The sequence below is a fragment of the Sturnira hondurensis genome, unplaced genomic scaffold (assembly GCF_014824575.4).
Source record: "Sturnira hondurensis isolate 20B ecotype Veracruz unplaced genomic scaffold, ASM1482457v3 Scaffold0004338, whole genome shotgun sequence".
In the NCBI taxonomy this organism is placed as follows: Eukaryota; Metazoa; Chordata; class Mammalia; order Chiroptera; family Phyllostomidae; genus Sturnira; species Sturnira hondurensis.
In genome coordinates this window covers 2337799-2363253 of record NW_028076969.1, presented here as the reverse complement: position 1 = coordinate 2363253, position 25455 = coordinate 2337799, and positions in this window count along the sequence as shown.

Sequence of the window (25455 nt, the reverse complement as noted above, 5' to 3'; positions counted from 1 at the left end):
GCAAGTTACAGATCCTGCTCCAATTCAAGGGAAGAGAAGTGAACACCAGCAGGTGGGGATCATTGGAATCACCTTTCCTTCTATTCACCACAATGATATTAATATCAGTGAACCTTCACTTTGTGACAGCACCTTTTAATCTTGACAGAACATATCCATACTATTAATATCTTCATTTTGTCGATGAGAAAACTGAGTCTCAAAGAGGACCAGTATCTTGTCCAAAGTTATACAGAATGAGAATGTTTTTCATCTTTCTCTGTTTGAGCATTCAAAACTTGACCTATGAGAACTGTTTGTATTCTCCTATTACATATGGTTAGGGAAGTCAATACTGAGTGGCTGAGTGTACTTTGATTATGTGATCTCATTGTCCAAATAGCTAAGCTCCCCTAAAATAGTAACAAATAGACAAAAAAGTGACATATATTATTTTTAAAGAAATCAAAAAAATTTTATATGAGAGGCGAGATGACATTGGGGATCCTGGTGGGGAACATGTGTGCTCAAATGCTGGTTTTTGTAGATGTTTCCATGGCAAATTCCAGTGTAATTACAGCAGAGTATAAGGAGAAAGAGGTGCAAACTTCTATTGTGTTGGGGCCGTTTACCCCTGCTACAGTGTGAACACTTGGACACTTTGCTTCTGAGAATCTCAGACACTATTGTAGACACTCTTTTGAGTGCTTGAGGATTGGTTCCCCATTTGTTCCTGTGGAACTCTGTTAGTAAGACCCAATATGGGAGATATTTTCAAGTGTGAAACCATTGACAAGCTCCACTTACTTTCCTGCTGGGATTTTTTAGGCTTAATCTTTTCAGATCCTTGCATGCACAGAGCAAAGTGCCTCCAACACAAACATGATTGTAAGATAGCATTGTCTTTCACTCAGAAGCTGGCTGGATAAAGGAGATCTGAAGAGAGGAAGTGGCAGGATTTCTTCTGCTTTCCCTACCAAGGCTGTACAGGAAGTTGGAATCAGGTTCATTAATACCAGTGAGAAATATTGGGTTTAGTCTATTTTTCAATCCACTTAGCTTTCATTTTAAAAATTGAGAGGTTTGTCTTTGTCACATGGTATGTCATGATTAATCAGATATATTGGATGGGCAAATGGTTTAATAGTTATTGCAATTTGTCATATCAGACATGGCTTATCATGCATTATTAATACCTAAATGTAAAATTAGTTAGGCTGAGTATGGCTTCTGTTTAAGACAGTTGTTTGTTAGCAGTAGCAAGTTTGAAAGAAATCCCACAGGGATGGTTTAACCAATATCACCTTCTCCTTTCCATTTTAGTATCAGAGCATTCTCGTATGATAAGTAAGTTAGGAGATCTTTATTCAGCAGGAGAGCAAATAGCCATCCCATTATGAGGAAGAAGCTTCAGTCTTCATTAACATGGAGACCCAAGAGGCCACATAATCTAGGAAGATGTGTCCTTTTTCCCCAAAGCAAGATAGACATTCAGACATGTATATATTTTAGTATATTTTTACTTGTGAACCCCAAAATGTGTTTATTTTGGTATGTGTGTTCTTTTGGTAAATTGGTGAATTTACAGTTGTATTTTAAACATATAAATGTTGGCATCTTCTGGATATAATTGCAAAACAAATAGGATTCATGTAAATGTTAGTGCCTATACAAGAATTAACAAGTTCAGTTTGAGGAAGGAGAATCTTTTATCTTTCTACTTCAGAGGAAAGTACCTTTATTTTGGGTATTATTGGCACTCACTTTGTTGATTTCTCCAGTGCTTATTACAATCAAGCAAGTGGGATTGTCTCTATATAGTGTAAACTCTATCTGAGGCAATGGTCACTCCTTAATATTTGTTAATGTGTGCTTATTCAGTGCTTTTATCAATTCATTTTAAGAGATGACCATCTCACCTTGGCTGGTGTAGCTCAGTGGATTGAGTATGGGCTGCAAAACAAAGGGTCACCAGTTCGGTTCCCAGTCAGGGATGGGTTATGGGCCATGTCCCCAGGGGGTCCATGAGAGAGGGAGAGAAATGGATGTTTCTCTCCTCTTTCTCTCCCTTCCCCTCTTTCTAAATAAATAAATAAATAAATAAATAAATAAATAAATAAAATCTTTTAAAAAATGACCATCTCTAGCTGGGAAGTGGTCAGTCAGCCCAAAGATAACTCAGCATGCCATCTCTCAAACTCCTGCTCAATTCCCAGCAAACCTGATGTATGTTTTTTAAATCTCCTGGAAATTGAAGTATTCCATGTATTATCATAACTAGGCATATTCTCATCAAATTGTTTGGAAAAATAAGTTTTCTAAAATAATCATTTTCTCTCTAGTAATACTTTTCTTAGAAAAAATATATTCATATTGAAAACCCACTTAGAAATTAGAGTCCTTCTAGACACAGTGAAATATTTAGAAGAATTATAGCTACTTTGGAACATATAGATTCTATGTTCCTTAGAAATTCAGAGGAGATCAAATGAGGTTGGGGTTATCAGCTAAGTACATAGAGTTTGAATTTGAACTTGGGTTGGAGAATGACTGGTATTTAGATGGATTACAGGACTAGAAAGAGAATGTTAAGCCATAGGAGCAATATGAAAAAAGGCTTTGGACTATAACTATGGTGTTTGCTGCAGGTGAGAATATGAGCCCAGCTTTGGAGGAAATTGGCTTAGGTAGATGATAAAGTCAAATGATGGGGGACTTTTTAAAAGGTTGGGCAGAAAAGATTTCCTTGACTGGTTGATCAGAAGCTCCTGGAAATTCTGCTGGCCTTCAGAGAACTGGCATGTAGAAAGTAGGGATTCACTTGGCAGCAGCAGAAGGTGTCAGTTTTGAGACATAAAGTAATGTTTGCACCTGCTTGACACATAGGTTCTAGGCTTAAGAGCACATATTGGCTTCTCTGATGTGCCTCTCATATAAAGGGGAAATCAACGTAATTAGCAGCATATTCTGCTCGGTTGAAGGGATATAGAATCATGAGAGATTAGTACAACAATCACTGAATATTTGCAAGTCCATCAGGAGTGTTATAAGCTTCTTGTTTATTCCAGGAGAAATACTAAAAGAAGAGAATAATAAAGTAGTGTTTTTGCCTAAGCCTTTTTGAAACTGTCTTTGAAATTCCAAAAGGTAATACAATTATGCCATTCCATCAGTGAAGTCTAGAAACACTTTGGCTGTGATGCCTTGAAAATGATCACTGTTGATTGGACTTCCCTCAACTTTAGGGCTGATGTAGTCTTCATGAAATTGTATAATCAAAAGTAAAATATCTTGCTGGAAGTTGCATCATCAAAATAGATTGGCTTCTTAATAAGGTCAGTTATAAAGCAACTAGAATCTCTTCTCCATAATGAATTCTCAATGTACTTTATTTGTGGTATGACATAAAAAATAATATCACATTTCCAAGTACTCTTTCTAATTCTTCCTTACAGGTAATCTGTCAAATCTCTCTTTTATAATTTACACACAAACACATTCTGCCTTCTTTATACAAGAAAAGAAGCTAAAATACTTCCCCCTAATAAATGATGGTACTTTTCCCAGTCAGATTCTATTTTCTATAGAAGAGGATACTTTCAATAGGAATTATTTTTTTTATCAAATCAGAAAACTACACAATTTTGGATTAAGTTCCCAAGAAAAAAGAATCTAGTGAGCCCAGTCCAATATTAATGGAGTTATTTTAATCATATTATAATAATTTAGGGATGCCTAATATTTATAGCATCCAGTGCCTGGATGCTATAGTTATTTAGCTGTGGATGCTCCATAGTTATTTCTCAATTACAGGATTGTGCATAGTAGAATCATAGAATATTAGATGTTTTAGGTTTCATTTCTTGCAAGTTTTTCTAGAAATGGGCCAGCCACTATAAGTTATTTGCCATGTACTTTATATAATTCTTTTGGAGCATGTAAATGTCTTTAGACTAGATGGAAAAATATGGCCTAGTTCATCTCAGTCCCAAAAACTCCCTGTGGCCTATCACCCAGCCTCTTTCTACCTGATGTTACCTACTTAATGCATTTGTGTTCATGTATCTGTAGAGATTCTCATCTTTGTTTAAAAATATTTTTAACTGATTAAAAATATTAGGCTCAGGGTAAATGAAAGATCTTTTACAGCGTAATTTCTGAAATCTAAAAATATGGGATGTCTCCTTGGTCAGAACATATCTAGGATGACAATCTAACATACAATTTATGAAACTATGATATACCTGATATTTTTTATGTGCACAATATATGCCATCCATTGCCAATTTACACAAAAGTAGAACTTCAGAAAGTTGCATTTTATTAACATCACACCTGTGATCCCAATTTAAACAAGATCTTGAAGGTGATGCAAAATATTTGAATCACTTTCTTTTGTTATTTTTAAATTTTAATATTTATAAGAACTAAATTCTACCTGGAATTAGAAAAAGAAAGTGAACCTTTCTATCTACCTATATTCACATCTGGATATACTGATTGGAATGCTTTAAGGGAGTCCTGAGATATCTGCCATTTGGTTGGCTTACATGTTTGGACTTCTTGTAGTCCTATTAGGGTACAACACTTCTGGTTCTTGAGATTCTTTGAAAGGGCCAAGCCTTTCAGAGAGTGCCCAGGACTTGCTTTACCTCTGAGTTGCCTTATTTTTAAGAAATTTTAATCCTCTGTTAAGGAGAAAAATTAAAGGATTATTTATGTGACTACTGAAATACTGGCAGAGAGAAATAGAAAGGATGTAAAGGTATAGAAGAACTGGCTGTTGAAGTGCACAGGCTGTAAGACATACTAGCTTTGAATCCTGCTCATGAGGCATTTTTAGAGAAGTGGTCGTGGAAGTCCAGGATTCTGCAGCCTAGTACTCTCCTTTCACCATCTAATACTGTTCTCTCTTCCTTCCCACACGAATAGATCATGTGAAGGCAACAGTAAAAAAAGAAAAAAGAAAGAAAAAAGAAAAGAAAAGTGAGATGGCAAGAAGACAATGAGGTGTTGGGAAAGACGTTGGTTGCAGAAATTGGATTCTAGGCATGCAGTGTCAGGATAGAGGACTTCTTATTTAATTTTATAGAAAAATGTTCATGCTATCCTACACTGAGATGTAAAATCTCATTTGGGGCTTTCATTTGCAGCTAAGCCCGGGAGGGAGTAAAAGGAACTAGGAGAGCTCATAAAGACAAGGGAAATAGGATTAATAAGAAAAAGGGAAAGGAAGATGTAAGCCTTTATTGTAGGAAATCAGTGCTACATTTTAGCATTGATGAAGGGTGAAATGTTGATTCTTATGCACAATTGTGCCTTCAGGGTACAACAGCTAACGGATGGTGTCTTCATTGGCCAGTCCCAATGCTGTTGGGTCAGTTTTCTATTCTCAGAGAGAGGGCCACTCTGATAGAATAAGGAAAGAAAATCAGTTTGTAGCATCAATTCGTAGAAATAATCTTAAATAATTACAGCAAAATTTAGGTTTGCACAATAATCCATTGGGTTCAAAATTGGAAAACCATTTCATAATCAAGGGTTTAAATATTAAATTTCTTGCTTATATATTATATGGCATCAGTAATAAACATACAAATACATTTTTCAATCTAAAGAATCAATTTATATGAGACTTCCAAGTTGCTTATGAACATGGATGAGAGAATAATGTGGTAATCAAACTGTAAGCTCCGTAGTGGGTTCTTTTTCTTCTTTTCTAAAGGTCCATCGCTGCAAAATAATTTGAGCCGAATATGTGGCTCCTAAAGCAATTTAAATAACTGTACTAAGGGGAACATCATCTAGTTATTTCAGTCGCATAGCCATACCTATTGTCAGGTCATATTGGCAGCACCTATATCATAACTGGGTAAAGATGTTGTGGACTCTAGGCTAAGGGAAAGTCAGGTGCTGATGATTTTAATCCCCAAAGGGCTTCATTCCTTTTTCTAATTTATGGTGTGAAATTGATTTTTCTGCTATTACTTTCCTAATAAGATCAGTGTATTTTTTGAAAATATTATTTTAAAAGTAATATTAATACTGCCAAATTGACAGTCTAAGTGAATAGATGTATTGTAGTTATCAGGGGAAACAGTTCAAACATTTTATATACCATTGATAATAATTCAACTGAAGTTTAGAAATAGTGCTAGGCATGAGAGGACACTTCCCATCAATCTATCTCTAGTGTCTTTGTCTAATTAGCTATCAGGTTTCATATTCATAATAGATAATGTGCCATGATTGCAGCAATATGAACTGCATGCAGACATATAAATTCTAAAATATGGAAATGTACATTATAGTTTGGTGCAAGGTGAGAACACATATATCTATAATATTTTCCTTAATTTCAATATTTTAAAATATACTGTAAACGTTAAAAAATTTGGCCTTCTTGATAATCTGATGATAATATCAATACCTCTACATACTGCAGGAAAATTTTGTATGGCTTTAATGAGATTATCTTAATGAAGTATTATCAAATAGGATGGCCATAATTTTTCATACTTAATTCAGTAGTGCTCATATGTAAGTAGAAGGACACCTGTTTGAATGTAGGAAGGCTAATTTCTAATAGCAATACCTGGTCCCAAAATATCTACTGAAATGATAGTTTACAAAGGGAAGATAGATTTTAGTTTAGTTATCAAGAGGTACTGCTTTTAAGGCATGAAAGCATGAACTAGAATTTTATTTAGTTAGGGTGATCATTACATTTTTAAGTCAACTTGGACAAGTTATTGTAGGAGCGAAGACCCTTTTATATCCCATTTTCTGAATCTATATTAATTGTGTTGTCATAATTATCATGTGATCTTTGTTGTCATTACCATTACTGCTTTCAGCAAAATTTCCATCCTTAGTTCTTAGATCTCTTGATTAAAAATGATTCTCGTGTGCACAGCCAAATCTATTAGGACCAAAATATTCAGTTTGGCTGTTTCTTGTGAGGCTGTTTTGGCCTCATGTGCAGATGCTGGGTTCAGTTTTTTGAGTATCCACCATGTAGCTTGGTTCTACAGATGAATCCCCGCCAGTGTGAAGTACTGAATGTTCTGGCCTCATCATATTTACACAGACTCAGCCATCATCTTAATTTTACAGCTTTATTCACTGGCTCATACTTGTTGAAGATGATAAATAAAAATGAGATATGACCAAAATGTATCTATTTCTATCTGAATGGGTCATCTCTACAGCCGGCAAATGGCAAGGGCCTATAAACACCAGCCATGCTGGTGACTTGGCTGCCTTAATGAGTCAATTGGAGTGACTGCATCCAATTCAAATAGGGGCACGAGGTTGAAGGCCAGTCTCTTGCCAAATCATACTCTCTCATTTCACTGCATTTTTATTTGAACTTCCTTTTCAGTGCTCTTCTCCTAGAAATATTTCTCTTGTCCCTTTATGAGTGAAACAATGAACCTTTGATCTTTCCTTCCTTTCCTGCCTTTTTCTGAACACTTCATGACTCTTGCATCAACAGTCAATTTTCAGGAAAGGTTCTGCTCTTTTCTTATTTGAATAAAGGACTCACGAGAAATGGATGATAGACCTGGTGACAAACGGGAGAAAATGCAATTTGGTGCCTGAAGGAAGGAGTGAATATCTACCCTCATCTATCACTACTGATTAGCTGCAGTGTGAGAGAGGCAGAGACAGAGACAGAAAGAGATCGGAAGTAACAAATGGATTCAGGAGAGAGGCTGGGCTCCACTGCCTGGTGTTTTGGGCTCATCAATCATCTCTGTTGTGGCTGATAGGTGGTCTGTCACTTCTACCCCCAGCCCACCCACCAGAAATCTGTAACTGTGACAGGCATTCCCTTATCCATATTTCTTTCAGTCGCAATGCCATATTCAGCCCCTGAACAAAATGTCTGAGGTCTGGTGTCTTATTGTGTGATGTTTCTATTCCCATTTACCTCAGAAAAGTGTGTTTATATGATTCTGATCCATTTTCTCAGGCTATGACTTTGCCAGTTCTTTCTCACGGCAAATGTTGGCACCATGCCTGTCATGTTCATTGTGCCAGTACAGCTGATAGGCTAACATTACATAAAACATTCATAGGGGGTGAGGTGGTGTTTGGGAGGGTCCATAAAAATGTTGAAGCCATCCAAGTGTGAAATGGAAAGATGAAGAAAGTGTTTTTCCAGAGTCATTTATATCTGTCATCTGTTTAGAGGCTCATTGTTAATGTGCTCTTGTTCAGTCCCTTTCTCCCACCTTTGCTGTTTAGGCTGGCCCTTGCTCTGGGAAAACACATCTGGACAGGCACAATTGTTAGGAAAGAGGCATCTTTGTACATAACAAATCTTCTGTAGGAAAGTGTTCTGTTGACATTGTTTATTCTCCAAGAGGTGTGATATAGTATAGCATTAAGGCACATACCTGTGAGTGGTTAAGAAAGCATGTGGGCCAACTTTTGAAATGTATGAGAGGGAGAATACCTATGCTTCCATTCGATCATGGCTGTGTCTGTTATGAAGGATCATCATACTGCTTAAAACATAATGATGGAAATACATCATGTCAACCTAAAGAAAAATGATGAAGCCACCTATAATGACACCATTTCTTTTCTTTACTCTGGTCCTGGTTCTGTTTCTTTTTCTCTAAATTAGAAACAACAATTGACATGAATTTTCAATCTGGCCAGGCTGACTGTTCAGTAAAGATTAGTTGTTTGTGTATTTTGCACTTGTCTTTACTCCTGGAAAATTTTTTCCTAGCAAACAAGATGTGGTTGAGCCTCAGTAAAAACTAAGGGGAGATACTTACAGTATGCTTATTTAGGCAAACAATGACTGACAGGGTTTTCACATATTTTCTCTTGATCCTTAAAATATCTTTGTGAGAAATAATAATGCCTATTTCAATATTACGCATGTGGAAAGTGACCTGTGAACAGGGACTGCAGAGATAGCATATGGCTCCTTCTGATCTTAGCTCACCTATTGACTCTACTGTTACGCGGTGATGCCTTTACTGCATGCCATCTCCCTTAGTGCTTCAAGCATGTTGTGCCTACTGCATGAATGCATTAGTCATCCTTTTGGAAAATTCTTGAGGGCCAATGTCTCTTGGATTCACCTTTAGAAACTTCAGATTTAATTATCAGTTTCTCCCTGGCTCAGACACTAAGAAGATAAGAATATAAAATAATCAGATTACTGAGTAATTTAGAATGTATGTAAAGAAATCACTATTGTGGATTTCCAGGTCACCATTCTAGTAACACCATCAGTACTCATATTATGGAAATTCCTTTTGGGGGAGGATAGAGTTAAGAATTATACAAGAAATTCATTCTGATTATTTCAATATCACCCTTTATTTTTTACCCAAATGGGATTATTCAGATTGAGTACCCACAGTTTTCAAGGCTTGATTCAAGATTACTTTTTCTTATAAGGACACTCTGGGTATGAAAAGTCAGGGAGTTCTGGAATTTATATTCTGGCTCAACCACTTATCAGTTTTGTATCCTTTGATCTGTTGGTTAACATTTATAACTCCCATTTTCTCAGCTATAAAGCGGGAATAGTGATATTTATTTTATAGGATACTATCAGGTTTAAAATTATATGATTTGATATAACTTATATACTTAGCACCATGCCTAATATATAATTGGGCTTAAATAAATACCAGTTTCTTTATTTTAAAAAAGTGACATTTTTGATCAGGAAAAAGTCAAAGAATATAGAATGGATTTTTTAAAACCAATGTCAAAAGAGAATCTGTCAAGTGGTTTTAAAAAGGATATAACACATGCATCATATTAAGGGGTTTGATTTGATTAGAGAAATATCTACTTGGTTAAGAATTCACTTCTATTATTTATAGCTAATTAGACTCATAAAGCACATGCCACGTGGGCAATAAAGAAGAGTGGTGCACTGATTTAATGCCTGTAGATGTATTTAGAGCAGGATTGTCTGGAAAATTTGAGAAAATGTGCACAAGAAACATGATGGAAATAAAATAATTACAATATACTACTACTTGCTTTGTACATTTTAATGTTTTACAATCAATGTGCCTATTTTTAAATACAAAACCGTTGAAGGTCAGGGACATATCTTTCTAGGCGTAGTGTTGGGTGTGGAACCCACTGTGGATGTGTTTGAGTAAACCTTCTATTCTGGCCCTTTATTTGAAATCATGTCTTCCCATGGTCATCTTTAAGGATGCCTGGCTATTGCAATCTTGTCAATAACCTTGCTGGATTAAAGGGAAAATAATTAATTACTCTAAATCTACATACATATAGTAAATTCAAGGGATTGGGATAAATCCATTCTTTGCCTACATATTCCTTAGAGGATTGACCCCACTTTAAGAAACACAATGTATGACACTTTAAATATACTAGAATGTCAGGGGTCAGTGTTTGTATTCTCAAGACACAGCACTATGTTCCTGTGGTATTTAAGATGGACATGTCTGAGAATACAGATGCAGTGCTGAAGTGAGAACTGTCTGTGTGTCATTAAGCTGCATTGTCAGGACAGCCATTGTGTACATTTTTATGGCACTAATCCCTTATCCTCACTCTAGGCTTTTAAATTGGTAGAGTTGACACACATATATGTGTGTGCATAAATGAATAAATTATATTTATATCACTTCTTATAACCTGCTTCCTCAAAGAAATTTGAGTTCTCTGATTGTAGGTTTCAAACTAAGGTACGACAAACTGGCAGAGAAATGCCTTCACAGGGTTAGGAGAGTGGAGCAAGTCTATCTCTGTGGGTATAGTTGCTCTGCCTGTAATTGTGCCAGGGTTGGAGTTGTGTTGCATCTATAGAAAGTACAGAAGCAATGGGCCCTGGGAACTCATGCCTTTCTCTACTGTGCATAATTGAGGCTCTTATTGGTTTTTTCCTGAGGTATCATAGCAATAGACATATGAAAATTATGTCCTTAAATCTGAGTAACCCAGGAACCTAGAGAAGGCAACAGTTGACAGTGCTGGCCAAGGCTGTGATGGCTGTGTAGAGCCATGCTTGTTTCTTTTTACTTTTAAAATACGTGACCATTAGAAAGTTTAAAATCTGTGTTGCCTTTGGTCAGTGCTCCTCTAGAGTCAGACCAACTTAGATTCAAATACTATTTCTGTCATTTCCTAGTGAATTTAGTCAAAACTTAACAATTCAGAAGTTTGGTTTCCCACATACACCAAAAATATATATAAAATCATATCTTCTGAGGCATTGTGAAAATTCATTGAGATAATATTAAATATAAACCCAGCGGGTGTCTGGAAAAAAGCCAGCATTCAATGTTGGTTTCTTTCACATCCATCCCCTATATACATGCATACATATGCAAGACATGAATATGAATATATATGTATGTATTTACATTTATATTCATTATTTTCTTCAGGAACAACAGGAATGCTATTTTTTAAAACTATATTTGAATAATAATTAAGTAAAAAAATAAAGTTTGTATTTTCTAATGTAAAAAATAAAATAAAAGAAAATAAAATCCTACTCCTTTAAAGCCCTTATTTCAAACACAGCTCTGTCACTCAATCGTTTAATAATTTTGGGATTTATTGTATATATTATTAAAGGCTTAATAATACCCACTGCCTAGAGTTGCTACATGAATTAAAAATGATTTTGTAAAACATGGAGTACATTACTTGACACAACCTTAGTACTTAGTACATTTCCTATGTTGTCATCATTTATGTTATCAGCATCGTCATATATCATCGCAAATCTCTTTGACTGTATATAGAATGTGCTGTTCTTTTTAGCCACCTCAGTTACAGAGAAACCAGTATAATTTCACCACTATCTTAATTTGGCTCTGTGTCAAGTAGGTGACACCTTTCATACATAAACAGTATATGGGCTAACAGTTACACAGTGGGTATTTTAGTCCAGGTTGCTTTTTAGGACTGTATATTTTCTTCATCATTTGGTAGCAAAACTAATGTTCAGACTCTCATGCTGATATGCTATTACTCTGAATGATTCCTTTCTCTTTTTTCCTTTTTTTCTCCCCTCTTACTTATATTGCCTTTGCTGTGTTCCCACATTTCCTTTTTCTTATCCTGACACCTGTCCCTCTCTTTCAGGTTTTCTCTGGATGCGTAGAACACACATATTTTACTCTCATTCTTAGTTAGTCGGTTAGGATACCAATTTTAATGCTGTGTGTGTTTGATTTGCTATTATTTTTCTTGACTCTGCCATGGCAACTATATTTATTTGAAACAAAATGTGGTATAATTTACTTTTCTAATTTTCAGAGAGAACCCTCCTGGTTACATGGGGATCGGATTTTCAAATGTCTCTTGCCAGAAACTGGGACTGCACACAGTGCTCTGAGCTAGGCAAGGAAATATTTCATTAGACTTGTATTCCACAAAGACACTTTCACTTCTTAACGCCTGTGATTTTAATTAAAACCTGGAAAGTAAAGAATTCTCTGGCTGTATTAATGCTTTCATTTTCATTAGGACGATGGAGTTTATAAACACTATTTGGGTTTATAAATTAGTCCTCACGTGAATAATAAGTGTACAATGTCACACAGAAAGCAAAATTCTGTCGGCCCATCTGTTCCTCGCCACTTTTTTCTTCCAGTGTTGTTTTCCATTTTGGAAACTCTTGTAGGAATGAGCCTTGATTTGTTTTATCTTTAAATCTCCACCTTCTATCTCCTTGGAGGTAACTGTGCCTCACTGGACCCAGTATGCTAAAGCCAAATTTTATTCTATGTTAGTAGAAGAGGACATTAGTGACTTGTTTGGATGTAAATCTAAAATAAAAATAACAATTCAAGCATTAAACTCATAGAGGATGCAAGATTTTCTGCTTCTATAAACCCATATTTCTTGGAACTTTTAACATTTTCATAATAAAAGTTTTTTTTGTATGTACACAGCCATATACAAACACAGTCATTTATATTCCCAGAGCAACAAGGTTACAAGACACAGATTAATAGTGTCTAATTCATTTACTATCATTTTCTTCATGAACATTAATAGCTGTAATTAGATAAACAAATAATGAATTGTAGTTAATATTGTGACAGAAATACATAGAATTAGTATTATAACAAATGTCTATGTACACAAAACCAAATAATCGATATTACCAATCTCAGTGAAAGCTTTCAATCAGAGACAATAATATAGGGATCAAAATGAACCAGCAACTGGACATAAGTCACTTGAATAGACTTATTGGTTTCTTGAATCCTTTTTGAATGTAAGACACTATAAATTATAAATAAATGTAGACATATTTAAAGAAGTAAGTGTTCTATGGGGAGGAATAAACCCCTAGAACTACCTTATTGATTAGAGACTTAGGTAGCTTCCATTCTATAAGCACTTCAGGAATATTGCTAATTCTACAGATTAAGAGTTGATCTTAATGTTGTAGTTACATTCTACATGTATTTTCTGAGGATTCAGCCTCACATAGGGTATACAACTCTTCGGGTGAAAAATTTGCAACTGTTTTCTCTTTCTACTTACATTTGAAACAAGTTGGCAACACAAAGAAGTACCCTTTTGTGAATGCCAGGACACCCTTCTGTCTGCCTGGAATACCTGTACCACACATGAGAGAAGGGCTCTCTCCTCTGAATAGGAAGTTTTGTGTCTAGCTCTTTTATTATAGGGAATCAAGCTCATTTTGTCTGTGTCTCCTGAACAAGGAGTATTTTATGTAGGAGGGCCATTGGCACTCTCCGCATATGCCTGGCACAAACAGACAGAACTGAATATTGCTAATAGGGAAAATGTGCCCAAAATGAACATGTTTCCTTGTAGCAAAATACATAGAGCACAACACACATTTGTACATCAGTGTGACTTAAAAACATTGTAAATTAACATAATACAAAGTAGTAAATTGTAATTTTACTATAATTATAATTTTACTATTGTATTATACATATATATGCATGTATACACATACATATACATATACACACACACACATATATATATATATATATATATATATATATATATGACAAGAATGTATTAGTTGGACGTTTTACTCACCAATGAATAAACACCTTAGTTGTATTTGAAAGAAGTTTAACGATCTTGAGTCAACATTTTGCTTATTCTCCATTTAGTTTTTTCCCTCATCAATTTCTTATTATCTCCTGAATGTGAGAATTAAAAAAAGTGAAGTAATAATGCCGTTCACATTGATATTCTATAGCACTTTACTATTCCAAGGAGCTTTTTTCACATATATTATACAACCTTATTTCGGTGGTGAGTAAATGTGTGTGTGTGTGTATAAATATATGTGAGAGGTGAGAGTTTGGTCATGGGGTCTACCAGCAAATTCGTGTAACCATGTAAGGCTCCTCCAAATGACTGTGTTGTATTGTTTATATATCTCAGTATTCTATTGTTGAAAAGCACTCGTATGCATTGCCTTATTTCCAGTTTTCAGAACATATTGGCTCAGGGATTGTGTTCCTACTGTCCTCTCATTTAATCACTTATCCCCATGTTTGTGAGTTAATTTTCTTCAAAATACTGCAGAATTCATCTCCAAAGGATACAAATGTCATTTTATTCACATGATAAGAAGACTATTGGTACTATAACTATTTGTGTTTCCAAGGACTCCTAATCGATAGGATCTCTTGTATCAGCCTGGGGTCAAGACAATTTAAAAATAAAATGAAAGGAAAATGGACGCCAGAACTTCATCTTAGTACTAATAATGGCTGTTATTGTCTGTGGCGTTGGACCTGTTAGTCATGTGTGTTTTTGCTAATACTCAGCCCCTGATTTAGGAGATGTGTGCCTGTTAAGCATGGCAGGACTGGGCCCTGGCAGCCTGCCCTGTGGAGGTAGACTCCTGCATGACCAATAGGAACGAGAAGCCATGGAGTCTTTAATCTTGGTGGTTAAGCCCCTTCCCAAAAAGAGAAGAGTGAGACTGAGCCAACTGTGTATTATTTTTCCGAAACTTTGGGAAAAGTTAAGCCACAACACCTATGCAGGGGCAAGAAGTGAGAACGTGGAGAGAAACTAAGCTTGTGCTCTGGGAGACTCTCCCCATGTGGAAATGAGGAACAGAGAAAAAGCAAGCCTCTTTTACAATGTATTTATATTTACCTAACTGATCATATAGGATCACAAAATGATCTGAAAGATCTTGGGCCAAGGAAATATGACATATTCTCATTTTAAGTAATCTTGGTAAATATTCAGCAGGGTCTGTTCTACAAGGGGTATTATTTGGATTTTCAGAAGCTTGGTTTGGATTGGAATGGAGATGGGCCAGAGATTTACTTTTTGGAGTGTGCATATACTTTTGGTGTGTTATTGAGACTCCTTGTGATCAGAGGATGTGAACTCATCATTTAAATGCATTCTTACCAATGTCACTCATTGCTCAGCAGCTGTCTATCCTATTTGCTAACCTGATTAAGAACCTTAAGACAACTCTTTGGTGGAAGCTCCTTGTAGTCTCTGTATGATAATATGGGATTAAAAGCCAGATGCAGAGAAGACAGCAAATGGATTATCATCTCCTATTTTCTGGAGCTCATCATAGGAGGATATTATAAAGATGTCTTTCCAAGTCATTTAAATAGAAGTGTCTAGTGGCAAAATAAAAATGAGTGGAAAAGCCAGTGAGACCCACACAGGCAGCTCAGTTTCCTGCTGCCTCCAGCCCCTGTGAAAGAGGCAAGCTGGCACTGCCCCACAGAAGAAGCTGTCAGAATTATCAGAGAGGAGGAGGGGGTTGTTCCCTGATCATATTCTAAGCTCTCTAGGATTCTCTGGCGTTGTTGAATCTGTTAGAGGCCCATATGAAGGCAGCTTGAGGAGTCGGGGATTTTGATTCCCAAAGGATTCCAATCTCATTAATCAGCCTAATTGCAATATTTCCTTTACAAGCACCCATTAGGGCCCCTGAAAATGCAACAGTCCTATCCTTGTTGCTTTCTCATCTCATTTACATTGGAGGAGAAACTAATTAAAACCCACAAATCTGTTGGCTTCCTTCAGGAGCTGCTCAGTTGCACTTTGCCTCTTAGCCACTTGTAGTTATCTCCATAGCTACACCATGGCTATCCTCTTTCCTCTTGCTCTTTTCTGCCCCTTTCACTACACTTGACAGAAAAAAACAAACAAACTAGAGTTATTGGGAAATTCTTGACATCTGAAGACTTGAGAAGAATTCTAGGCTCAGAACCTCCTTACTACACTGATTGTCTGCCAACTGCTTGCTGGTTAGTTTTGTGGTCCAGACTGGTATCTCAGCAGGCTTGTCACTATTACTGCTGGAGGATATGGAGCTGAAGGTGCAAAGTGGGAAGCAATAGAAGAAATTATTGTGGTAAGAATGTACATGTGTGGGAGGACATTAATAGTAGCCTCTGTTTCACCACAGAAACAGAAAATTATACTTTTATCAGGTCAGGCTCAATGATCAGAGAAAAATAAAAATATTTGGACTGTGAATACCAAATATTACACATTTGGATGCCAGCATTTTTGTTAAGGTGCCTGAAAGTTCAGAAAGGATATTAATAAAAGCAGAGAGACTTTTGTTTCCTGTAGTTTTACCCCTTTCTCTGGCTAGGACATTGTGTGCTATTAAATTGATTAGAAAGGTTAGGGAACTAGAACTGTGGTTTTAAAGATCAGAATGCCATGACAGGTATGTCACAGTGCTCTGACTCACATATCCAAATTTCATTCTTCTCTGTCTTCAAATGATAAAAGCAAAAAAGGTACATGGGACAAAAGTATGGTAAAGATGCTGTTATTTTCTAGGGAATTTTTGGGGGCTAAACAAAGTTTTCTACTATAAGCACATGAGAACTGTGGAAACCCAAGAAAAAATTAAGAATAATGTAAAACTGTGCATGGATATTCTTTGTTTTATTTCATCTTCCCTTAAAACAAACAAATAAACAAACAAAAAAACAGTTATAAAGCCCTTCTAATGAGAACCAGAGGCCTGCAACGGTTACTTTACCCATCAAGGCTCTCAATCAAGATAGAAGGCCAAATAAAGAGCTTCCAAGACAAAAGAAGTCTAAAAGAATACACCACCACCAAATCAGCTCTGCAAGAAATACTAAAAGGATTGCTTGAAGGAAAAGAAGGAAAAGAGAGAGACAAAAAGAAACACAGGTATAAAACTGACAATGAATAAGTACCTATCAATAATAACCTTAAACATAAATGGATTAGATGCTTCAGTCAAAAGACATAGAATAGCTGAATGGATAAGAAAGCATGACCCACACGTATGCTGCCTATAAGAGACCCACCTCAGGACAAAAGACCTACAAAGACTAAAAGTGAATGGCTGGAAACAAATAATCCAAGCAAACGGACAAGAAAAAAAAGACAGGTTAGCAATACTCATATCAGACAAAATAGTCTTCAAAAAAGGGGTCGTAAAAAGAGACCCAGAAGGACACTTCATAATACTCAAGGGAATAATCTATCAAGAAGACATAAACATTGTAAGTATATATGCACCCAACATAGGAGCACCCAAATATATAAAGAAAATCTTAGAGGACTTCAAGAAAGATATTGACAGTAACACAATTATAGTAGGGGATTTTAACACCCCACTGTCAAAAATGGACAGATCTTCCAAACAAAATATCAACAAAGATATTGTGGCATTGGACCACACCCTAGATGAAATGGACTTAACTGATATATATATAGAGAGAGCCCTTCATCCCAAAGAAGGTAAATACACATTCATTTCAAATGCACATGGGACATTTTCAAAGATAGAGCACATGATAGGACACAAAACGAGCCTCAACACATTCAAGAAGATTGAAATCATACCAAGCATTTTCTCTGATCACAGGGGATTGAAGCTGGAAACCAACCCCAAAGGAAAAGACCCAAACCACTCAAAATCACAGAGATTGAATAGCATGCTATTAAACAACAAATGGGTCAAGGATGAAATTAGGGAAGAAATTTTAAAAATTCTGGAAACAAATGAAAATGAACTCACAACAACCCAAAACTTATGGGACACAGTGAAGGCAGTCCTGACAGGGAAGTTCGAAGCAATACAGGCCTACCTAAAAAAGATAGAAACATTTCAAACAAACAACCTAACCCTAAGCATACAAGAACTCAAGGAACAACAAAAAAGACAGCCCAGAGCAAGTAGAAGGAAGGAAATAACCAAGATCAGAGCAGAATTAAATGACATAGAGACTAAAATCACAATTCTAAGGATCAATGAATCCAGGAGCTGTTTTTTTGAAAAGATAAATAAAATAGACAAGCCTTTAAGTAGGCTTATTAAGAAAAGAAGAGAGAGGACCCAAATAAACACAATCAGAAATGAAAGAGGAGAGATTATAACTGACACCACAGAAATACAAAGCATTGTAAGAAATTACTATGAAGAACTGTATGCCAAAATTTTTGAAAACTTAAGTGAAATGAACAAATATACAGAAAAATATAATCTTCCAAAACTCAATGAAGAAGAATCAGAAAGCCTGAATAGACCAATAACAGCAAATGAAGTTGAAGCAGTAATCAAAAATCTACTGACACACAAAAGCCCTGGACCAGATAGTTTCACAGGAGAATTCTACAAAGCATTTAAGGAAGAGCTAACCCCTATTCTTCACAGACTATTCCAAAAAATCCAAAATGATGGGAAACTCCCAAACTCTTTTAATGAAGCCAGTGTCATCCTAATCCCAAAACCAGGTAGAGACACAACAAAGAAAGAAAACTTCAGGCCAATATTGCTGATGAACATAGATGCTAAAATCCTCAACAAAATATTGGCAAACCACATCCAACAATACATTAAAAAGATCATACACCATGACCAAATGGGATTCATCCCAGGGATGCAAGGATGGTTCAATATCTGCAAATCAGTAAACGTAATACATCATATAAACAAAAGCAAAGACAAAAATCACATGATTATATCAGTAGATTCGGAAAAAGCTTTTGATAAGGTACAACACCCATTTATGATAAAGGTACTCAGCAAAGTGGGAATAGAGAGAGCATTCCTCAATATAATAAAGGTCATATATGAGAGACCTACAGCCAACATCATACTCAATGGGCAAAACCTAAAATCTTATCCACTAAGATCAGGAACAAGATAAGGTTGTCCACTTTCACCACTTCTATTCAATATAGTATTTGAAGTTTTAGGCACAGCTATCAGACAAGAAAAGGAAATAAAAGGCATCCAAATTGGAAAGGAGGATACCAAACTGTCACTGTTTGCAGATGACATGATAGCGTACATGGAAAATCTTATACACTCTGCTCCAAAACTGCTCAACCTAATAAAAGAATTCAGCAAAACAACGGGATACAAAGTTAATATCCAGAAATCAAAGGCATTTTTTGTAAAACCAACAATGAAACAGCAGAAGCAGAAATCAAGAAAAAAATCCCATTTGATATAGCAAAATCAAAAATAAAATACCTAGGAATAAACCTAACCAAGGAGGTAAAAGACATGTATACAGAAAACTACACAACACTGAAGAAAGAAATCAAGGAAGACACAAACCAATGGAAATGTATACCATGTTCATGGCTTGGAAGAATTAACATAATCAAAATGTCCATACTACCCAAAGCAATTTACAGATTCAATGCAATACCTATTAAAGTACCAATGACATACTTCACAGACATAGAACAAACGCTTCAGAAATTTATATGGAACCGTAAACAACCCTGAATAGCAGCTGCAATTTTGAGAAAGAAGAACAAAGTAGGAGGGATCACAATACCTGATACCAAACTGTATTACAAGTCCACTGTAATCAAAACAGCCTGGTACTGGCATAAAAACAGGCACATAGACCAATGGAACAGAAAAGAGAGCCCAGAAATAAACCCAAGTCTCTATGGGCAACTAATATTCGACAAAGGGGGCAGCAACATAAAATGGACTAAAGATAGCCTCTTCAAGAAATGGTGTTGGGAGAACTGGACAGGTATGTGCAAAAAAAGTGAAACTGAAGCACCAACTTACACTATACACCAAAATAAATTCAAGGTGGATAAAAGACTTAAATCCAAGCCATAACACCATTAAAGTCATAGAGGAGAACACTGGCAGGAAAATCTCAGATATTTCATGCAGCAACATTTTTACTGATATGTCTCTTGGAGCAAGGGACATAAAGCAAAGAATAAATGAATGGGATCTCATCATAATAAAAAGCTTCTTCATGGCTAAAGGAAACAGTATTAAGATAAAAAGAGAAGCACCTATATGGGAAAACTTATTTGCCAATGATACCTCAAAGGGTTTAATCTCCAAAGTATATACAAAGTACTTACAGGACTCCACTCTAAGACAAGCAACCCAATTAAAAAGTGGGCAAAGGACTTGAACAGACATCTCTCCAAGGTGGACATACAGAGGATCCAGAGACACATGAAAAGATGCTCAATATCACTTGCTATCAGAGAGATGCAAATTAAAACCACAATGAGATACCACTTTACACTGGTGAGAATGGACATCATAAACAAAGCAACAAACAACAAATGTTGGAGAGGTTGTGGGGAAAAGGGGACCCTAGTTCACTGTTGGTGGGATTGCAGACTGGTACAACCATATGGAAAACAGTGTGGAATTTTCTAAGAAAACTAAAATTGGACCTGCCTTTTCACCCAGCAATTCCACTGTTAGGAGTATATCCTAAGAACCTGGAAACACCAATCCAAAAGAACCTATGCACCCCAATGTACATAGCAGCACAATTTACAATAGCCAAAATTTGGAAGCAACCTAGGTGCCCATTGGTAAATGAATGGATCAAAAAATTATGCTACATATATACAATGGAATTCTATGCAGCAGAAAGAAAGAAGGAGCTCCTACCCTTTGCAACAGCATGGATGAAGATGGAAAACATTATGCTGAGTGAAATAAGCCAGGCATTGGAAGACAAATGCCATATGATGTCACCTTTAACAGAAAGCTAAACAACAAAACAAACAAGCAAGCAAAATATAACCAAAGACACTGAAATAGAGAACAGGTGGACAGTGACCAGAGGGGAGACCGGAGGGGATTTCAGGGGGAAAAGGAGAAGGATTTATGAGAACAAGAATAAAGGACACATGGACAACAACTAAGGCGGGTGGAAATGGGAGGGAGGTGGGGAGCACTGGGGGATGGGCTGGGATGAGAGTAGAAGACAGAAAGCTGTACTTGAACAACAATTACTTTTTTTAAAAAAGTCCTCCTACCTATACTATCTCATTAAATTTCCCCAACAACCTTGTAAAGTAGTAATAACTGGCTTATTTTATCTGAATTCCTATGTGTTTCTCTTTGTTTCCATATTGGTGAAGTGAGGATAATAATATTAATGCCATAAGCTTGTTAGGAAAAATGAAATGAGATTATGTCAATTGCTTTGTATACATTCCAGCTGCTTGGGTCATTGAGAAGCAGACAGCAAGATTGGGTGAGATGTGAAAGAAATTCATTGGAGGAAACACATGTAAAGGATAGAGAGGGGAACAGAGCAGATGAAAGGAGGCTTCAGATTGCTGTACAGGTCTGACACCTGTGAATGGGTGGATGGTTGGGTTGGAAGAGCTTCAAACTACAGTGCAATTCTGAGAAAGAATCAGTCCAAGCAAAAAGTCATTTGTTAGAGGAGTCTTGCACTGGATAGAAACAGTCTGACCATGCTGTACCCCTGCTAAGTTTGTGTCCGTGCATGACCCGGCTGAAGCATGGCCTTGGGGCAAATGCCAGTGGATCTGAAACTATGGTTGCTGGTGCCTTCCAGTCAACATGGCCTCCCTGTAGCAAATTCTCCTGAAGGGTGTTCTTCATGGGGTGTTTTACCTCTGACCCTCATAGCAGAGGGACATGAAATATCGTAAGCACTTTAAATATCTTAGTTGCTATTCCCACTTTACAAGGAAGCTTCATTCCCAATGACAATGTGTGATTTGGCTGGGATCACTTGTAATAGAGTGAAGACCTAAACCTGCATTTCTCCCTCTGGATCCTCTGCTCTGTCATGGATCTCACACAGCTGCTCTTTAATAGCGTTCACTTAAAACATCTTTTGTAATAAAGTAGATCCTAATTCCAGTGGAACAACAAGAACCTTGCTTAAGTAATTTGGGTTAGGTAGCCTTGCTGCCTTTGAGAAAACCTTGGTTTATTCTTGTGCCTTATCAGGAGAAGCTTCATATCTTTAGCTTCTAAAGCACAGGTGGAAAAGACAAGGATCTCGGGCCGAATCTGGCCCTCCATCTTGTTTTATCTGGCCCAGCACTTTGTTTTTATTTGGCGGCAGCGTCAAGCTCCTTGCCCCTACTTAAGGAGTAGTTACATTTATATAGTCCTAAAATTACATTTGGCCCTTTGAAAGCAATTGCAAGGCTGATGTGGCCCCTGGTGAAAATGAGTTTGACACCCCTGTGGAGTGTCCAGGTCCTGGGGTTGGAAACAAGGCAAATTCCAAGGCCGGAATCCAGCTTGCAGGAAGTTATGTCGCTCTTGGCTTCAGCATGCACAGCAGTATGGAAAGCTTCTTTTTTTTGCCTGTATGGCGAGGGCTGTAGGTCTCTTCTGATGCCATAATATGTTGGGATATAATTGCATATAATGTTCATTTAAATCTGCTATTTTTACCAAATTTTAAAACAACTAACTAAAGTCATTTTCTGTGGCTTTAATCTTTTTTTCAATGAACAAATTTAATTTTCCCTTTCTACATGGAAAATATTATCTTTTAAGGTAGGTGTGTTAACAAGTCCTTTGAAATGTCGGAAAAGAGGTTTGCTAGCTAAATTTCTTTTGAGAGGTAAAACTGTAACACAGCCACTGCAGTCAGTATATGCTCAGATTATAGCAGGCTAGCTTTTAATTGTCCCAGCAGACATCCAGCTGCATCACTGGTTCTTGAGTTGTAAGTACAAAAAGAGCAGAATTTCTGTGTTGTCTTGTTTGAGTAATTATAATCACTGACCTTTAAACACAGAATTGAATGTCTCTGAATTGGGGTACGTGAAAGTAGATGGGCCCGTGCATGCATACAGAGACACATACACACATGCTGATACTTTTGGCTTGGAGGTATACAGGCATACCTCGGAGATACTGCATGTTCCATACCAGACCCCCACAATGAAATGAGTGTTGCAATAAAGCAATTTAGAACATTTTTGCTGGTGGAGGGTCTTGCCTCCATTTAAAAAAAAAAAACATAATGTCCGTGATGTACAGTTAAACAAGGAGAAATAAAACAAGGAATGCCTGAGAGTGGGAGGTGGGAACAAGCTTAAGAGAAGTCTAGTACAGATGTTATTAGCCCTTCTGATAGAGAATTGCAGCTCCCCCCTCTGTTAGAAAGGAACTTTCTGTATGGTATTTGTCTCTCACTGACTGGTTTATTTCACTTAGCATAATAGTCTCCAGTTCCAACCATGCCGTTGCCAAAGGTGGGACTTCCTCCCTTCTTTTCACTGTGTAGTATTCCATTGTGTAAATGACCTCACTTGTAACTGGAATCTTATGAACAAAATAAACTAACAAGAAAAATAGAACCAGAGACATGCAAACATGGATCAGACTGATCGCTGTAGGAGGAGAGGAGGGAGGGGGATAATGGTGGAAGGAAGGGGAAGGGACTAGTAAAGAGCATGTATGAATGACACATGGACATGGGCAACAGAGAGGGGATTGACTGTGGGCTAGAGGGGGCAAAAGGGAAAAAACTAGGCAAGTGTAATAAAATAAACAATAAAAAGAAAGAAAAAGAACAATGGAACTTTCCTGGATTATATAAGCAAAGTCTGAAAGGCATGATCCTCTTCATTTTCATATATAGTCTAATATAAAAGCATTAGTCCTACTGCAATAATGTTTTCTTTGATCCTCCAAAGCTATTTATAAACTTTCAGTTATAACTGTCTACAAGATCATGGGTAAACAGGCAAGATATGTTCTACTGAGTATATTAAATCTACCATGGGAGTAGGTTTCCTAAGAGGTGAAACTGTTTGTTTATTTGCTCCTTGCCTGTTCAAAAAAGGATTTGCAGTGGCCAAGAGGAAGAGGTCATACTGTTAACCTAGCAAGGTATGCCCAACCAACAAATCAGTAAAATGTGGTTGAGGTGAAATTGCATGCCTTCAAAGAACAAACTAGGCCATTTGGGAATCGTATTACTATCTGATGGTCAAATAAATGTGCTTCTGATCTTTTACTTCAAGCTTACTCAAGAAAGGCCTTAAACTGTTCATATTTTTATCTTCTTTTTCTTAGATAAGTCCTTTTAACATTTCATATAAGGGCTTGGTGATGATGAACTCCTTGAATTTGACCTTATCTGAGAAGCACTTTATCTGCCCTTCCATTCTAGATGAAAGCTTTGCTGGATAGAACAATCTTGGATGTAGGTCTTTGGATTTCATGACTTTGAATACTTCTTTCCAGCCCCTTCTTGCCTGTAAGGTCTCTTTTGAGAAATCAGCTGACAGTCTGATGGGAACTCCTTTGTAGGTGACTGTCCCCTTATCTCTTGCTGCTTCTGGGATCCTCTCCAGCAAACTCACAGTTATTAACAACTACACCTAAAACAAAAGCAAACTAAGAGGACAGCTAGAACAGGAGTGGAACCACAGGAATGGAGATCACATGGAGGGTTAGCAACAGGGGAGTGGGAGGGGGAGAAGGGGGAAGAAGGTACAGAGAAGAAGTAGCATAGACAGTAGGTAGAAAATAGATAGGGGGCAAGAATAGTATGGAAATATAGAATCTAAAGAACTTGAGACACGTGGTCATCAACTGAAGGGGGGAAATAGGAGGGGGTGTATAGGGTGGAGGGGAATGAAGGAGGGAAATAGGACAACTGTAATGGCATAATCAATAAAATATATTTTTTTTTAAAAAGAAAGACCTTAAAACTGAAATCTGTGATGCTGGACATTTTTAGGCACTCTTGGCCAAATAAAGTACAGGTATACCTCAGAAATACTGTGGGTTGGGTTCTAGACCATCACAATAAAGCAAGTATCACAATTGAGTCATAATTATTTTGCTAGTGGAGAATCTTGCCTTCACATTGTAAAAAGCACAACATCTGTGAAGTACAGTAAGGTGAAGCTCAGTTACAGAAGGTTTGGCTCTGATGGGTGGCTCAGTTGGTTGGAGTGTGTCATGTACACCCAGGGGTTGCAGGTTTGATCCCAGGTTAGAGTGCACAGGGGAGGGAACCAATCAATGTTTCTTTCTCATAGATGTCTGTCTCTCCTTCTCTCCCCACTTCCTCTCTCTCTAAAATCAATAAAACATATACTCAGGTGTGGATTAAAAAAGTAAGGTTTGCTTGTATAAATATCTTTGGCAGAGCTCTAATAGTCGACTTACAGAGAATACTGGAAAGACAACCTAGACTGACCCAACAGCCGTGGTAGCTA